The sequence below is a fragment of the Diadema setosum genome, chromosome 20, assembly GCF_964275005.1.
Source record: "Diadema setosum chromosome 20, eeDiaSeto1, whole genome shotgun sequence".
Classification (NCBI taxonomy): Eukaryota; Metazoa; Echinodermata; class Echinoidea; order Diadematoida; family Diadematidae; genus Diadema; species Diadema setosum.
This window is the reverse complement of record NC_092704.1, coordinates 4,615,946-4,633,644: the sequence shown is the minus strand read 5'-3', so window position 1 is coordinate 4,633,644 and position 17,699 is coordinate 4,615,946. Positions and strand designations below refer to the sequence as shown.

At 41.0% G+C, this 17,699-nt stretch overlaps 1 protein-coding gene across 1 annotated transcript in view; it reads right to left on the bottom strand.

The window, feature by feature from the left end:
- Positions 1-347: 347 nt before the first annotated feature.
- LOC140243678 (uncharacterized) overlaps positions 348-17,699 on the bottom strand; it is a 55,132-nt gene continuing 37,780 nt past the window's right edge. The window contains exon 3 of the mRNA XM_072323342.1: positions 348-547. The gene's annotated coding sequence lies outside the window, so the exon portion shown is untranslated. The remainder of the gene's footprint in view (positions 548-17,699) is intronic.

Here is a 17,699-nt window from a genome sequence, read left to right as displayed (position 1 = left end):
TTGCAGATTCTGACCACTCTCTAATCCTGCGAAATGTCATTGAACTTTGCTCAGATTAATCTCAATGTACACGAGGACAGTGCTTAGATGGATTTGGCACTTTCCTATTGCGCAGGCGCCGATGTTCACTGTGATGAACATGAAAGGTAACTGGCTGCGCGGAAAAAAAAAATAACACATACAGGACCATGGAAGCACGACACACTCATCACTTGGACGAGCTATTGCAGGCATATCGAAGTGTGGACAACATCCAAACAACAGTCAGTGGGAAACTGTCCATAAATAAGATGGCGGGGAGATGGCAACACATCCGTAAGAGCAGTTGGAATAGCGCTGTTACAATTCATCACCACAGTTCGACGCAGTCACAGGAATTCAGCAGATGCAACTCCGATGATTCACGATGCTCTTTGAAGTGAGACACGGTAACCATGGTAACTATTTTTGGCGAAAATGGCATCCAGCCGTGGAAGAGTCCCTGCCTCACGATCATATGTTTAGTCTCATGGTTTGCCATCCTTTCCGTGTTGCACCTCCGCCAACCCTGTAAGTTTGAAGACAAAGAAAAAGTAGTCAATAATAAATGGTGCCCACGTGGATAGCATAATTATTACAGTAAATGGAGATGGATAACAAAGGGTTGAGATGAAGGAACAATAGAATAAAATTTCAGATGACTTTGAGAGTCAAGAAAATATCTGAATAATTTCTGTATGAAACAGCTGGTGCGGCAGAAGAATAATTAGATTTCTTACACATTCATCCCGCACCATATTAATTTTTATGCGACATTTATATCGACAACGGAAGAAGGAAAGCTTCTACACATTAATCTTAGGACCACCTAGTTTTTTATGACTTCCACGTCAAAACAACAGATGAGACGAAAAAGCAAAAAGGCATAAAAAAATACCCGTGGAACGAAAGAAGAATAAAATAACACAATATCCATGTTCAATCGAGTTATGACGGTCATAAATCCTCCTACTCAGGTGAAGAAAGCAAATTGGGGTACAGCCAACGACGCACAATCACCGAACGGTCAACGAACTTGTAGGGGCTGACCCGGGGAAAAAATGAGTGTTTGGTTCTCGAAAGAACTGGAAATACATGTACAGAGCGAGAGTGTGTGGTACACACGCGCATTACTTACACGTCAAATATTAATGTTTGAATCGCTTTCTGTGAAAGTTTCGTTGAGGATACGGTGATTAGAGTAAGAATATTATATATTAGACTTATCTTTCCAGCAGAAATATGACGGAGAAAATGCTGACGATATTTTCAGTGAGTAACGAGTGGGTAATTGTTGTGTTTGGCATGACTGCTAAAATGAATAGAAAAATATTGCACTGTCAAGAAAGAAAGACATATCGAGATATTTGAGAGGAGCGAGTTAGTCTAAAGCTAACATACACCTCCCCGGAATGACTGGCAGCCGAAAAAAAAAAAGAACAAGACCAAAATAACGATCGGTTTAATAGTCAATAGACAATGCAGACAAAAGTAGATTGTTAGACCGTACAAAGCAACTGGAATGTTAAAAATGGAAAGATGATAAAACTTGATGCATCTGACCATTGGCAATAAACACGCTCAGCTACTAAATCATGTAAATGCTGCAAGGTAAAAAAAAAAAGTGACAGGGAACTGCACGATAGCTGAGCTGCGATGCGGTCCGTCCCCCGTAGCTTCGGCATGCATTATGTGGGATCAGCGTTGTATCTCGCTCCGCATTCTGCAGCCCTGGCCTCTGCAGTGATCCAAGACGCTCATTTTTCTCCTGGCACGTATTCCTCCTCATCTCTTCTCTCTTTCTTCTCTTTTTGTCCTCTTCCCCTCCCTCCCTCTCCCTTCCCTCCCTCTTCCCCCGCTTTCCATCTCTCTTTCACTTTCTCTTCCTCCTTACCCCAAGATCGCATCCCACTGTATGGCCTGCGCATCCCCCGAGCTTGTCTCGCTGTTCAAAAACTCAAACCCTACCATTCCACAGGCAACTACTATTATGCCTGAGACGTCAAAGGTATTTTTGAAATAGCGGTTGTGACGGGGTTAATGGGGGACGAATGTCATTTGGAATCATTATTCCGAACCATGAATTGGATGGATAGGAGCGAAGTACGGTGGAGCTTGGGGTGGGGAGGGGAGGAGGATAGGTGAGCTGAAGAGGGTGACCTCACACCCGTCCTATTTTGTGATAGTCTCCCGAAAGCGCCGAAGTTATCATCTGAAATCGTTTTGCTCAAAAGGATCTTGCCTCCCATTTTAAATATGCATATCTAATTATTTCTTGAGTTAGGGTAAGTTATTCCTGGAGATGTAGTAACAGCATGAAACACATCAGCAGGCCTGTAACAATTGTAGACATAAAGAAGTTATGGTTACTGAAATTTCTGGTCAATTCTTTTGGACGCTTGACGCTTCTCCCAATTCCCATGTGATGAAATAGTCTGTTTCAATTCACTGGAACTGAACGGCTCGATATACGTCTACCACAGGCAGTTCTAGTATTAAAGTCAACTGACAGGGAATCTCGACAAGCTGTTATATATAAGATCAGACTACCCAGGGTAGCCTCTTCAGTGTTGCCACTGCTCTACCAGAGGGCCCTGCTATTATTATTACCCTAGCGTTGCCAGGTACCCATTTATACACCTGGGTCGAGAGGGACATAGTGGGTAAAAACATCTTGTCCAAGGACGTAAGCACTGGGCGGGATTCGAACTCGGGTCCTCCGATCGGGAGTCGGGAGTCTTATCCACTATGCCACAGCATCCCCATACTGTTCTTTTCCTTTCTCAACAACACTGGCTTCTTTTATAGCTAGCTGCTCTCTCGTGAGACATATTGAAATATTTGCATACTAGTACTATATTTACTTAAAAATAGTACTTGTGAGCTGCAACAAGGTACTGACATTAATGAAAACCTGATATTAATAATACTCATTTCAACGTGCTTATTCACTCAGGGTAGCATTTGCAAAGGTTATTAATCAATCAAAAACCCCAGCATTTCGAGATACACTTGCAATACACCTCATAGTCAGTGTAGGGAGAAAGAGGGTCGAGCATCTTGTGCAAGGATGTATGCTGCTGGCAGGATTAATCTTTAAAACGCTCCATGTAATCAGGGAGGTGCCTCCCTGATGCAATGGTACTTCCAGAATAAATTACACATCGGCAGCCAGAAGAATGTAACTTCATTAAATGACATGTGACAAATGACAAGTCAACAGAAGCTGTTCAGAACGCTTCACGTTGCCCAAAATATGAATTTGTCAGACAAACTGTGGGTGTTTCCAATTATCAATTTGTCATTGCAATCTATTTCCATTCACGGGTCGGAAGCCGTTTTGTCAACAAAAGCAAACGAAAGTACAAAAGCTATCAAAGCGAGTGTGGGTTTCAACGACAAGTGCATCTAATAAAAGATTAGTAACACTTCAATGCTTTTTGACTGTTGTATTTTGGTACTTTCATCTTGTTTAGCTAGTTAAAATCCCCCCGTCTACAGCATGAGTAACATTATGAGAAAAAAAACCCCGAAAACTTTACAAGACATGTTTTTTCTGACCGCGTGTTTCCCATCCGTAAATTATTGAGGTTCCTTCCAGTTGATTATGCGACGGAATCCTCGACGAAACACACCCAAGTCAACTCCAGTCACACTCATGCTGTGGAGTATAGTGATTGTAACAATACTTTGGCTCCGTAACCATGGTAATTACCCACATCTCTTTGCCACTGGCGGTTCCTCACTTTGATGTTCGGATCCCTGCAATCATCGCGAGTGGGTCTATCGAAAAGTGCTTGGAATATTTCCTCGTATCGGTTTTCGAATCCATCTTCTGCAAATTTCGGCCCTGGTTCAAGCATTGGGCCTTGCCTATCCAGTCATATCGCAATATGATTGTCTGCGAAAGTCAAGACGACAAGATATATACGCTCAATCTGCAGTCATTACGATCTTATTAGGCCGAGCGGCCATAATTCACTCGCCCCGATCTCACGACGAACATAAATCTCGTCCGTCGCGAGACCCTACCGTCAAGCGGCGTGACCTCGATCAAGAGCCCGCGGTAACTGCCCCATCAATCTCATAGGAGATTTCTACGGAGAGCACATGCGATCCGCCATAAAAACCTGGCACTTGGGGGACGCAGAAAGCCACGTAGAGTTTTCTTCTTCTTTTCGCTTTTATTTGCCTGCGAATTCACCCCAACACCTCATCACGTGTTCCCATGATATGGAATTCTTGCGGGGTGACTGTTCAATCAACGAACAAGGTATTGCAAAGACAACTCATCGAACGTGTATTCCTTTGGAAAGCAATGTACACATATTCTTCCTTTGACATGCATCCACGTATCTACACATTTTATCTCTCTGTCGATGCATGCATATCATTTTGTCTGTCTGTCTGCCTGTCTTGTCATCTCTATCTCTCTATTACGTACTGTGTACGTATGAAACTCCATTTGAAATGGATAATCACCAGACAACATCAACACCACAAAAGATCAAGAAAAAGGAAACCTACAACTGAACAAAGGTCAACCATGGACCTACAACAACTGTAGGTCCATGGGTCAACTAACGTACACTGCTCTTTAGTGGGTCTTTCAAAGGCAACATTGATCACGTGACTCTCAGCTTTGTGACATTCCCCTTACGTAGCTGTAATGAATAATAAACGAACATTTGTATTGGTACGTGACAACCAGGACTTCATTACATTCTTCTTAATTCTCCTATTCATCTCCCTTCTCTTCTTTTCGTTCTTCAATTGTGAACGTCCCCACAGGACTAACTCAATATTTTTTTTAACTTTGTCAAAATTTCATGGAGATGAGGCATTTGTTTTCATGCTTTTATTTCAAATGATCCCCTCCTATTTACTATAGGAAACATTCTCTGTTAACTTTAGTGTAGAACTTTTTTCATATGCACGGAGATGAGTAATGGGCAAGGCACACATTATTTTCACCAAGAAAAACTATGAATGAAAATAAAGAGAAGATAATGTTGTCAAATAAAATGTCAAAACTCAACACACATTTTTGATGCTCTGAGGATTAACGGTCATGTTTGGATAATTGCTACAGCAATAAAAACAAAGTGAATGCAAGGTCTCTCTAGTAATGAGTGTTAGTTTCAGTATTAACTGAACACGATAAAGTTAAGCTAGTTAGGTCCTCTACAACGTAATAGATTGCAAATGAGTTGTGCAAACAATTAGACACAGCCCAAAACAGGATGTCACGTTCCACTTAAGAATACTCATCAATATAGATGCAACTGAACGTACCATTTCATCTCCCAAATGCGGGCTGTTACAGAATCGAAACTGCCAATTAATGACGAATCCAAACAGAGGCAGGATGAAGCGAAGAAAAACGAATGCATGCAATGTGGCAAGAGTCGGTCTCAATGTCCGTCAAGGGTGCTGATGTTCGTCAAATTGGGAGAAGGTTGGTAGAGAAAGATTGAAAAGGGAAGGGAGGAGGCAGCGGGATGTCATCATCCTCACCCATCTTCAAAATTCGACGTTTTTCTCGCTGGAAAATACACGTATCTCGGAAATTCAATGTGCTTTTACTCACGCAGGCCGATTCTCACCACGAGTCGTTTTAAGGCTGCAGCCTGACCCGTAATTTACAATTGTTATCACTATGATTTTTTTTAATGATTTTTTATAACACCACGGCTCCGGAAAATCACGTGAGTGACAATGGTTGAAAGCAGACAGCGACATCAACTGCCTCCATCTCAAAGTTTGTCTACGGAGAGCCCAGGCGTATTATCTGACTGATAATGCAGGACAACGCTTAAAATCACGTTAACCTCGAACACACAATAATAATTGTATGAACTACATCTTGTAGTTGCCTTGTAATTTACCAGTTACCAATTAGCCCGTATGGAACGGGCTAATTACAATTGGCCTTTAATTAATGTGTTGTCATCTATACGACGCTACGACTGATCACATCCTACCATGTTCCAAGACTCTGCTACAAGTAACACAGGCGAAGGCTGAAATATCCGCCATGTTTTGGATGAATGTACCCAATCAGATAACCCTCCTTTTTCAATGATGATTTTCCTGATCAATAAAGTTGCTTAGAACACAACCGTATTTGTACAAATGGGAGGCCTGCAGGACAACGTAAATGGAAGTTTCAGACTGACCAGGGTCATTGACTGACACAAAGGCAAAGAAACAAAACAGAACTAAACAAAACAAAACATCACAACATTAGACAATAGTTGACAATGCAAGGTAAACAAAGTAGATTTCGTTTTCCTGGAAACATCGCCAACGAGCGATTCGCTACCCAACACGTACGTCGGTTGAAGCAGAGCGAGCTTCAGAAGAGCAGGGAGGTGGGAAGAGAAGAGTGCTAGTGCCTTTCAGAGAACAATCACGCGATCACCTCTGTTATTTCGGAGGATATCTACAGAGATTTCCGTCAGAAGCTCTGATAATCTTGAATGTTTCCTGATCCCTCCCTTCTTCGGATTCCCTATTCCCTTATTCCCGCGGACGGATCAACCTGCTCAAACAAGAAACGCTCGTGAATCATTGTGAGAAATTTTCGTCTACGTTGAGAGTCCCAAGTCTCCTCCCATTGACGTGCCACCCGAAGCCGGAGGAGTGACAGAGCCATTAGTGCCGCTGTTCTGGGGAAACGGCTCTTCCGGTTCCTGAACCGGTCGTTCCCAGATGAACTTCGACAACGTTACCGAGGATCATCGTAAATCATCCCCTTTCTACTGCAGCAATGATGTGGAATTGTTCACCTGTTGTTTTCATCATCTACGTGCATTATATGAATTCCTACCTGAGATATTACTATCGTAAACACTCAAAACAAAAGAACACCGGTCTTTTCCAACATGATACACCGATTTTTCAAAAAGCCAGACTATGGGTTGCTCATTTCATTTTTGATATATCTGTCTGTTACAAAATGTTTTGCAGCGTCAAGTTTGAAACAGTTGTCCGTATAAAGGACATCTATGAGATATCCAAGTGTGATATCGCGAGGATATGAAAATCTATGATGAAAGGTGAATACATTCAACCAGGGACTCATCTTTTTCGCGTTTGCCACACCATCATAACAAGAAGCAAAAGGGGATGAGCAATGGCTTTGCCACACACTTATCACTCGGCAGCCATTGGTCTGACGCCTCTATGATACTCAGAAAGAGGGGCCGAGGAAAATGTCTGCCGCCCGCGTAGTCCTTGTCACGAATACCTTGCGCCTCGACCTCCAAGCAGCTCTTCTCATCATCACCTGTGCTCGCTTCTTACGATGCAGCTAGTGCGACAGACGCGCTCTTGTTTGGACTGAAAACCCGCCCGGTTCTCGCCCAACGGTAGAGAAAATAAACACGAGGGGGCTCGCAAACATCGCGCTCACAACCAAGACATAACTACGCACTCTCGCCCGCTATTGATATACATCTTCATAACACTGTTTAAAGGTGGGCATTCACATCGTCTGTCACAAGTAATATCGACCCATGGCATCCAAGTACCAGTGTGCCACATTCTGTACGTCCATGGGATGGGAAACTGGTGTGATGCAAATACGAAATTCCTTTTCGTCTGTTTGCTGTTATAAAGTTATCATCTCTATAGCAACGATTTTGCAGATACCGTTTTACATGGTAAATCACTGGTAATGTGTTGGCTTATGATCGTGTATGCTCTTCAGAGCATCCTTCTTGATGTTAACACTCAATCACCGGAATAACTGCGTGCAAAAAAACGTTGCATTGTGCACCATCTCCCGATCCCTATGGAGTATTCCCGTCTCGCTCTCCGCTCATGGCCCCGCAAAATCACTCGGCGTACGGTTATCACACAGAGCAAAATCAATATGACAAAGTAATGTATATAGGGGCAATTCCATATATCATTTTCATACATAGAAGGGACTAATATTGCCCTTTACACAGGTCTACACAAGGAATAAGTAACACGTCGAGTAAATGCGTTCTTTTCATAAAAAATAATTTTCGTGGAATACAGTTTGTAGTTCCTTTAAATTGTTACACTGCTGTGACTTCACGAATTGTTGTAGTCTTTGCAACCAGCTATACGGTGATGGCACATGGATTTGACCAAATCTTAAAGCAGGGCTCGACACTAACTTTTTTGTTTGGTAGCCCGATGGGGCCACCAAAATCCTCAATTTCAAATTTTTGGTGGCCCGAGAGAAAAATTTGGTGGCCCCGAAAAAAAATAAAAAGACATTAAAAGTCCTGTTTTTTTAATGAGTCAAATATCTAAGTTTTATCCAGTCATAGTAAGAATTGGAAGTTGGACATACATCTACTCATAAATAAACCTCAACAAACTCGCAACACTCACTTTCAGGCACTCATTCAGTCCTTTTCATCCATCCTTTAAACAAATATAACTGCTAATTTCCGGCGCAAGAAGTTACGAATTAATTGACGTACTTTTCAAAAAATTTTGGTGGCCCGAGGCGGGCCACCAAATTTGCCATTTTTGGAAATTTGGTGGCCCGACTTTCAATTTTGGTGGCCCCGGGCCACCGGGCCACCGTTAGTGTCGAGCCCTGCTTAAAGGTACAGTCCGCTTTCCCTCAGATCTCACTGACCTGTTATAATTATTGCATTCACCGAATCTACAATAGTGTGTTTGGAGTGAATTCCCCTTTAAAAACAAAACACAAGCATGCAAGACTAGTGCTGCTCCGTGATCGGAAACAGCTAAAGCCTGGGGAAACAAAGCAAGAGGGTACTAGTGAGGAAACACGAGTACCATGACGTGAATACAGGGCCCTGATCATACAAGCACTTTGATGAAACTGACGGGGGTGGTGCAATAGACACAAACAGATTTATAGGTCTACAGGCATCTAAACGTCCCAAATCAGACAGGTCTTTGTGTTTCTACAGCTCAGATTAAGAGGGAATTTTCATCTGACGAATCCACGTCGGCAAATCTAGCACTTGACGGGACCCTACACCGCCTCTCCCACGAGAATTTTCTCCCTGTAGTCGCCCACGACCTCTTGGCGGAAAACCGCTTTGATCACCAGAGAGTCCTGCTCGAAGAGAGCCCTCAGCGAGAAATAATCGCTGCCAGAATGAATAGGAAAATGGATTCCATTCAAATATGACCGCTCAAAATCGTCAAGACGTTCAGATTTCCGAGCGCGGTGTATCACACGCGCGCGCGTTGGTTTGTTTTTGACGTGTGATGTTCTTTCTCGTAGTCGGGACATTGTACGAGGCGTTCAGAAGTGATTAATCAATCGTCTATTCTGACATCTGAGGACTCGCAAGGGACACAAAAGGAAGAGGAGGCTTGGAAAAAGTCGACTTATTTACTTGTTGATGACACCGGAATCTTCTTCCTTTGCGGACATTTACCAAGGATCACTTGTGATTACCATCACGTCAAGATAGGTAATTACGATGCTTTGTGTGTGGGTCCTGAAGTTTATGCGAGGGAGAATACATCAGGATCATAAACTGATCATTATACTCTCTGACTTAAAGAGCCGTCGTGATTGCGACGTCCTGTTATCATAGTTTCTATAGCAACAGTCGAGTGTCACATGTAGCTAATTCTTTGTTCTCCTGACCATCTGCCGAAGATACAGTCATTCACGTTCATTGACGGTCCGGGATGTCGTTGGAGAGTAAATCTCTCCGCTTCTACAACGTCAGAATATCTGATTATATTCCAGTCGTCTCCACACACAGCAACAAAGATTTAACTATAACTTAAAGATAATAGTTTGTGCTTTCTGCTTTCGTTCGTCTAGGAGAATTTTTGTTATCTGGCCTCAGTAGCATGTCACAGTATAGGAGGATTCCTTCATTCAAACACGATGGTGAGAGGGGTGGTCCCCTAACCATGGATCTACAATATGCAGCTCCATGCTCACACCATGGAGCTTTGTATAATCAATGAGCTATATAGCTCCTTGGTATAATCTCCAACGCCATTAGGAGAGGTGGATGTGGGTGAGACGCATTTGTCACAAACTCGGTGGCAATACACAGTCCGCCAATGAGCTCTCAATTAAAAGTCTGGGTGAGGAAGTCAATTTCGATTCGCGGCAAGTTCATTCTCTCGTTTTTCCTAGCCTCTCTCCTTCTCTCCCCCTTTCGTTCAAACTCTCCCTAGAGACGAGATTTCGATGCGTGCAGACTGACGAGTGTCTGTGCCAATTTACCCGGGATATAGGCGGAGGATTCGAGTGCTGAAGAACTGGAAACCACGGGTGCCGGTTACGAGAAAATTATAATCCGTCTTACTTGTTGAAAACTGTATACTCTTAGATGCAGTCCTTTCTTCCATAATTGAACACTTTAAGTTCAAGACTGACGGTTCAGATGAATATTATCAACAGTCTAGCTTGTGTCATCCTGCCTACACATTTAGGAATAAGATTCCCTGCGTGAACTTTTAACAGCCAATAAAATTCTGATCAGCCACCGACAACTTATCAGCAAAGAAATCGCCACAGATTTGTTCTGAATGGGTGACTAAACGAATATCAAAATGCAATATGAACACCAAGAATGTGTTCACATCAGCTGTGTCTTAAGGCTACATATGTTTACGCTTTTACTAGAATGTTTGAGTTTGAGTTTGAGTTTGAGTTTGAGTTGAGTTTATTTTATTTCACCACGGGTCACTCACTTCAGCCAATGGCTGTTCTTCTGTAAGTCCGTGAAGTAAAAATCATACAATTACAAAATACAACATTTTATACATAGTATAGGAAACGTTAAAAAGAACAACAAAAAACAACAAGAAACAAAAACAAACAAACACACAAAAAACAAATCATACAGAATCATGCATATTACATGAAGAAAATGGGAATTAAGATACTGAAAAAAAAATGATTGATGCACAATGTTACAGTTCAATGCAAACAATTACTACGTATATAATCTATCCACCTTATTTTTAAATATAGAAAAAGATACACTTTGCTTTACATCATCTGATAAATTATTCCACAGTTTAGATATGTTACCCTACGTTTCTTATGATTCTATGCATGTGTTCGAGTGTTTACACTCGATATCAGCAGGGACGTGAGTTAACCTTCCTGTTATCAGCAAGTTATGGTAATCATAGTATGCTTCATTCAGAAAGTATAAACGGTTCCTGTAAATAATGGTTTGATACACGGTTTTCCCTGTGTTTCTTTTTTCTAAAAGGAGACAATATCATAATAAGTGTAGGGCCCACTAGTGTGCAAGTCCGTTGATGTATCGGGTCAAACGCCCAGTAGTGACGGGACCTGTATTTCACATCCTTTCTAAAATGTGATTTTTCTTTTCGTCATTTTATAGTAGTGTATGGCTTTTGGATCGCAATGGATAACGGGTTTGTGGAGAACACGCATAGAATCAAATCGGTCATTTCGATAGCAACCTCCGGTGCGTTGAACTTTTCCACGCAGCTTCTGAAACACCTGTGTCTACGCCAGTGGTAATTGAGCCCTCTCCTTATACCAGTCCACCAATTCCTATCGCCTCTCTCCCCATCAAATTCATCTCATTATACAACGCCATATTACAGGCACGGCCGGAGTGCGAGGCCGCCGGAAAACCCCCGCTCCGTAAATGATTTGTTTTGGTCACCTCCTCTTTGAATACTGTCTCCGTCTAGAATGACGAAGGAAAACATCGACCGCTGAGGGGATCCTCGGGTGTGCAGAACCTCGACTGGATGCCAATTTATCGTCAGGAGAACACTTACCAACCTCTTCGATTTTGACGTCACGAATATGTATACACGAATACACGAATATGTATACAGGAGCTACTTGTACCTTGATTGGTGACTTTCTCAGCAATAAATTCATGAAAGGAACGCGGTGAAATGATGAAAAGTTTGTTGAATGTAATGGCAAAAAAAAGACACATAGTATGTTGATGCATGTTTGTCACCACTTATCTACATGTCATATAAACTGTATCTCAATACTCCTGTTTATTAGAACATGTCTCCCATAAGTCTTGTGCATAAATGTCTCTTGATTTAAACTGTTGCTCCTTGCGAGAATGAGAGAGAAAATGCATGATTTTTTTCAAGTTTTTCCTTAAAGGGGATGGCTAGTAACTGATCAGTGGGGATCAGTGGGAATGCTGGGGGATGATTGTTCCAATTCTTGTGGGATTCATTTAAGAGTACATTATATATCTATTGTTGTGTGAAAATTATTTGCTTCAGAATGGTAACCTGGAAACATTAACATGACTATCCATTGCCAAACGGTTGAGAGACAAAAGTTTGTTTTTGCTTCAAAGTTTATATCCCAGTATGACCCTCCACATGTCTTCGATGCATTTCTTACACACTTCATCGTGTCATGAGCTTTCCATTTTGACCTTTAGGTGACCTTAGCCTTAGATTGACCATTCAGAGATCAAACAAATCCACTGAGCGTTGTTTTCAATACTTGGAACATTGTCCAACAGAGTTGAGACAAGACGACGAGTGAATTTAAAGGGACTGTACAGCACTGGTTGAGGTGGGGATTCATGTTTTGAGCATTCCTATGTGAGATAATGAGAAACCTCTTATGAAATATGAAGGAACATGTAATCTCAAGAAGGATTCAACGTTTATTTGATGAAAATTGGTTTTCAAATGGCTGAGATATCCAAAAGAGTGATGATAATAATAAAAGGCGACAGACCACGCCTTTTATTAGGATCTCTTTGTTTCACCTTGTTTTTAGATATCTCAGCCATTTCAAAACCGATTTTTATCAAATAAACTTTTGATACCCCTTAGAATTACATGCTCTTTGACATCTCACAGAGTGGTTTCTGAATATCTCGCAAAACGTTGAAAGCGAAATCCTCACCTCGACCAGAACTGTGCACGCCATCAAAGAATGCACCTGAAAACATTGTACTGTTCAGTGTTAGACATCAACAATAAGGAATTGGATACTATGGTGAGGAATGCGGACACTTCGTGAATACACGAAGTCGTCTTCAAAGATGGCGCTGGTGGCCGCGGAGAAGGCAATGTTATGATTGCGTGCAAAGCGTCACGGATCGCGTGTTGATTTTACCTTGGAGACGAACTCAAAACGACCAGCTTCCAGGAAATGCTTGGTATCACGTGACCGAATGTTCCATCGAGGGAAACCATTCTTGCAAACAACTTGTTGATGTACAGGATATAGTACAGAGACTGACAAGGTGCTTCTTCGGTGTCTTTATAGTGGTGTCGTGTAATGAACCACACCAGAACTAATCTTTCGTGAACAGACTGTTTGTCGGATCCTGCAACACTCTGGCACGAATGTGACTCAACAGGACAATGTTCTCGGACTTTCCCCAGATTGCGCTGTGCTCATCAGTCCTAAAAGGCCGTATCAAGAATTCCGAAAAAAAAAAAAAAAACCCGATTCCAAATGACAATCAAAAAACAGTAACTATACCTGGTATGCGTTTGGTTAATTCTAGCGTTTGAACTTACTGTTCATAGAGCTCAAATCTTTGACTCATTGACTTGTTTATCGACGTTACTACATACTATGGGTCTCCTTTGTGTCACAATAGACGATAGACTCTGTTCCTCATTAGCAATGCTTGAGAACAAATGTTACAGATTGTTCTTCCATGCAGCGAAAACTCATTCCACGCACAGTATCTACAGAGCGTATCAATAAACGGTAATTCAACTTTGGAGGGCTACCGTTTCATAATTGCGAGCTCTGGAGAGTGCCCTGTTGGTTATGAGGAAAGAGGAACTCTTCCTCTTTCCGTTGGTACCTAATTATGTTGACAAATGTCATGCATGACTGAGCAAATGAACTTTAAAGACAACAATGTCAAATTACACTTTTTCCAAGTTTTAGTGTTATCCTGAAGGAACAATACATGTCTCATTGAATGGATGGGATCTCTCAAAGAAAGTGGTAACATTAACAGGCCAGGCTGCATCACTGCAGGTATGTGTTAAGGTTTATTGTTTAGGGTTTCTTCTAACATTTTATGGTTCATATAACCATTAACATGGCCACCTGTCCGATAACGTGTTCACTCCTACTAAGGCAAATCCAGACAGTCCATTTTTCCCTGTCCATATTCACCACATATGTAGCTCGCAGCGCCAAACCAAGTCTTGAATATGAAGAGAGAAAATGGTTAATGGTCCAGCCTTTGTGGGAGTGACAAAGTTATCAACAACGGTGGCCATATTGAAGATTACAGACCATAAAAGGTTAGAAAAAGCCCTAAACACAAACCTGTAGTCATGCGGGCTGTCTTGTTTATAGTGTTACCGCTTTCATTGAGAGATCCAATCCATTCAGTGAGACATACATTGTTTCTTCATGATAACACTCAACTTGGAAAAAAGTGTAATTTGTCATTGTTGTCTTAAAGTTCATGTGCTCAGTCATGCATGGTATCTGTCAACATAATTAGGTACCAATGGAAAGGGAAGAATTCCTCTTTCCTCACAACCACCATTGCACTCTCCAGAGTGGACAATTATGAAATGGTAGCCCTCCAAAGTTGGATTACCTTTTTTTCGATACGCACTGTATATGCAAATGAATTCGCGACCAATGGCAATTAATTTCAATTCAATGATACATTTGGCTTAATCTGATATCAGCAGTTTGATCTGTATTGTAAGTTTAAATGCTACGTATGTTAATGACGTCATGTTTCGTTCATTCAAAGATGGCTGTCTCTTGGTGCATAGTAAGTAACCCGCCACCATGCTTACCTGATAAGTAATGATAAATAGTCTGAGAAAAAAAAAACAAACACCCAAAGTTCTATAGAGCTTGTATCATACCATGTGCCACAAACAATGGAGAAATACATACAGGATACATGTCCTTCATGATAAGTGCCTTCAATACACAAAAAATCCGGTTTTAAAAAAAAAACACCAAAAATGTTGCTTCTGATATGCAGCACAAAATAAAATGGTGTCATTGTGTAGGCCGGTTTCCGCGAGTTTTCGAACTCCACCTAAACTTGAAGGTTAATTGCCGCCAGACGATGAAAACTGTCCGTGGTTGTAAGAAGCGCTTCCAGATGAGTAAACTTCAGTCTCACCGTTTGTCGAAATACATCACAGTGATTGTTGTGACTAATAGTCGAAGAGGTATTTGAGTGGAAATGACTTTATGTTCACCGACCTTCACCACTTATGGAGACTAACCTTTAGCGAGTTTGCTTGCAGGCCAGGCAGTCTTTATACCCGTCGTTAGAACTGCGTCTCTCATCGATGCACAAGTTCGCGATAAACATTGACAATTTACGATCTCAAGACCTAGGGGTAACAACAGATGAATAAGCTCTTCGGAAACACCAACTATGCCCAACAACGATGTTCGAAATGCAACATAATGGTTACAGTGCAAGAACTAATTCCATGACACAACATGATCACAGGCAGTATACTCAATAACCTTATAATATTTAATTCAAACAGATCACGTCTTGCCAAGTTGTAATAAGAATAAAGATAAGCATAAAAACAATCGGGCAGACCTTTAAATAAAGGCATAATTTACCATTTGCAGATAAAACAAAAACCCAGCATTAGTGCTTTAAAATAGTTCTAAAATCTGAGTGAGGGAAAGAAACAATCACTATAAAAATTTTAATCCGAATAATCGATGTTAGGTATTTTAGTTACACAAAATGCGAACAACATAATATAATAAAAATGTCTCCAGATTAAACCGTATACAGTTATGGCTTATTGAGAAAAATATTAATATTTCCTTATGTTTTAGGCTTTATTGCGAAATTTTGTATGGTAGGATGTTTTTGATACAGCAGACCTACACGTATGAATCAAAAGTGATACCTTGAACATTTCCTAAATCACTGCTCCCAATGGTAAACAGGACCTTTAAGCTTAACTGCTAATTTAAAAGTAAATGTTGTGTGCCAACACAGAACTGGTCCGTCACACGGTAAACGGAAACCATATTTATCGTAAATTGATGAAACAAGTATGACGCCACAAGATCATTCACATCGAATTTCTGTTCAAATTTCAGGGTGTCTTGTTTGTGTTTAATTCACCAATTGGCTCAACAAGCATCTCCCGTTCCACTGGGGGTGTGGCTGATGAGCGCATAGTGCAAACACGATAAAACATTGTTAAACATGTGATACAATAATTAGGCATGACTACAAGGCAATGTGGCCAACGGGTCAGACGGCTTCGGAATCTTCATAACTCAAAGCGAAAAAAAGTCTGGCTATTCTTGAATTTGAAATTTGAAAATGGTTTAGATTTACCAGACATCCTCCCACATCAATTCAAACCAACATTTGATCGGGAGATCACATGATCGGGAGATCACACCGTTTACATTAATTTTAGTCAATGGATTTTAATCAAATGTTGCACTATATATTAGCATGCATTTACTATCTGATTGCCCGATCAATACTTCAGGAATGCTGTTGTTGCCGATTTGCTGACTGACTGAGGTTCAGGTTTGCCTTTTGCGAGCGACATGTGACAGACAGCGATATATGCAAGCGCCCTCAGCCGTTCAAGTTTAAAACATACAAAACCCTTTTACATGTTTTACTACGCAGAAAAGCCATGCACACCAACTATTCTTTCATTCTTTTTGTGTACCTATATGTCTGTAATGAGAAAAATAGTGATATCTCCTTTTAAGGCAAAAAATGTATGTGGTAGGATGTTTTGTGATACAACTGACCCACACATATGCATCAAAAGTGATATCTTGAATAATTTTTTAATCACTGCTCCCAAAGATAAACAGGACCTTTAATACTTCATAGTGTTGGTATGAAGGATATTATAAGCATTCCTACATGCATATTATTATACAATATGCATACATGCATACATATTAGTATTAACGTATCAAAAACAAAGCAACGCAGCAAATTAGTAAATACGAGATAACACCATCACTTTCCCAAAATCCATGTATAGGCTCCTATAAGGCTCCAAAGGTAAACGTTACTATATGGGTGCAAATGGCTGGTTGGGAGGATGTGTCATACTTTCCTGGACATCGCTGCCTCATTGACCCAACTCGTAAAGAAGTGGACAATGCAAAAGAAACAAAAGGACCACAAGAAGGAATGGTATTCATATCAGCATTTCATTCAAGTGTAAATAGGTCATACAGGCTATTAAAAGAAAGCGCGAAAGATTCTGCGTTCAATGAGCGGAATATGACCAATTGCAAAGACAGATGGATCGTACATCCGGGAAAGGGTTGTACGGGCAGAAAAAAAAAAAAACAACAACAACACGACAAACACTACAGGAAGTACTAGCATCTCTCTTCTTACGCCAGCTACTGTCCACTTCAAGATCATTGTTAGGGATTCTCTGTAAATGACAGGAAGCGAAAACGTGTTTCTTTGTGGACTAAATTCAGGGCAATATTTTACTGCCCTCAAGTTGACTCCCATTTCTAGAGAATCGCTATAGCATTATAGAGGTGTATATTATGCACTATAATGTGCTGACCACTCGTATTCCTATTTGAGGGACAAAGTTAAAACGAATAAACATATGAAACAGCACTCGGACCACTTTTGAACGCAGACGAATAACATCACTTAAATGTTAAGATCAAACGAGAAAATCCTTCACTTGAAAGCTGTATAGAACTTTGATGAAAAGAGTACTTG